This window comes from Zingiber officinale, chromosome 7A, assembly GCF_018446385.1.
Source record: "Zingiber officinale cultivar Zhangliang chromosome 7A, Zo_v1.1, whole genome shotgun sequence".
NCBI classification, from domain to species: domain Eukaryota; kingdom Viridiplantae; phylum Streptophyta; class Magnoliopsida; order Zingiberales; family Zingiberaceae; genus Zingiber; species Zingiber officinale.
In genome coordinates this window covers 99,848,437-99,849,451 of record NC_055998.1, presented here as the reverse complement: position 1 = coordinate 99,849,451, position 1,015 = coordinate 99,848,437, and positions in this window count along the sequence as shown.

Sequence of the window (1,015 nt, the reverse complement as noted above, 5' to 3'; positions counted from 1 at the left end):
CACACACCTCACATTTGTGTGTTTCATCAACATTGACGTTTGGTAATAAATTTAACTTGACGAGACGTTTCAGAGTATTATTATTGACATGCCCAAATCGATCACGCCACAAATTAAAACACGCAACAACATAGCTGGAAGCTTTTATTTTATTACCATCAAATTTTGTATAGGCATTACAACCATTTTGAATAGACCCTTTCTAGGTACCCTTTCCTACGAAGACACCATTCTTCGTAAGTACAAAGTTGTTTGACTGAACACTAGCCTAAATCCGGCCTTGACCAATGCCGCTCGAAACTAGGTTCTTACTGATGTCGGGAACATGGAGTACATCAATGAGTGTTAGCTCTTTCCTGACGTCATCTTGAACAACTTTTCCGAGTCCAATAATTGGCACGTCGTGGAATTACCCATATAGAGCTTCCTGCCATTTATCGGAGTATACTTGGAGAACATCGCTTTATCGGAACAGATATGACGAGTTGCTCCAGTATCAATGAACCACTGCTTCGGGTTGTCCACCACCAAGTTGGCTTCAAATACAACCGCAGTGAGATCCAGTTCCGTCTCAGAGGTTGCGACATGATTCGCAACATCCTTGCCTCTTTGTTGGCTTCTTTGGGCGTCTGCACTGCTTCGGGTTTTTGGCGTTCGGCTCGACCAGGTTGGACATTTCGTCTATAGTCCGCTTGGTTCCTCTGGAGTCGGATAACTTTCGATTATCCTCCTCTATTCGTAGCCTCAGGATCAGGTCTTGCAGCCCTATCTCCTTTTGCTTGTGCTTTAGGTAATTCTTGAAATCCTTCCATGACGGAGGGAGCTTCTCAATTACCGCAGCAACTGCGAATGTCTCGTTCAGCTTCATGCCTTCGGCGTCCAGATCATGCAGTATTAATTGCATATCTTGGACTTGAGATGAGACGCTTTTTGAGTCCACCATCTTGAAATCCAGAAACCGACCGACGATGAATTTCTTCAATCCAACATTTTCGGTCTTGTATTTCTTCTCAAG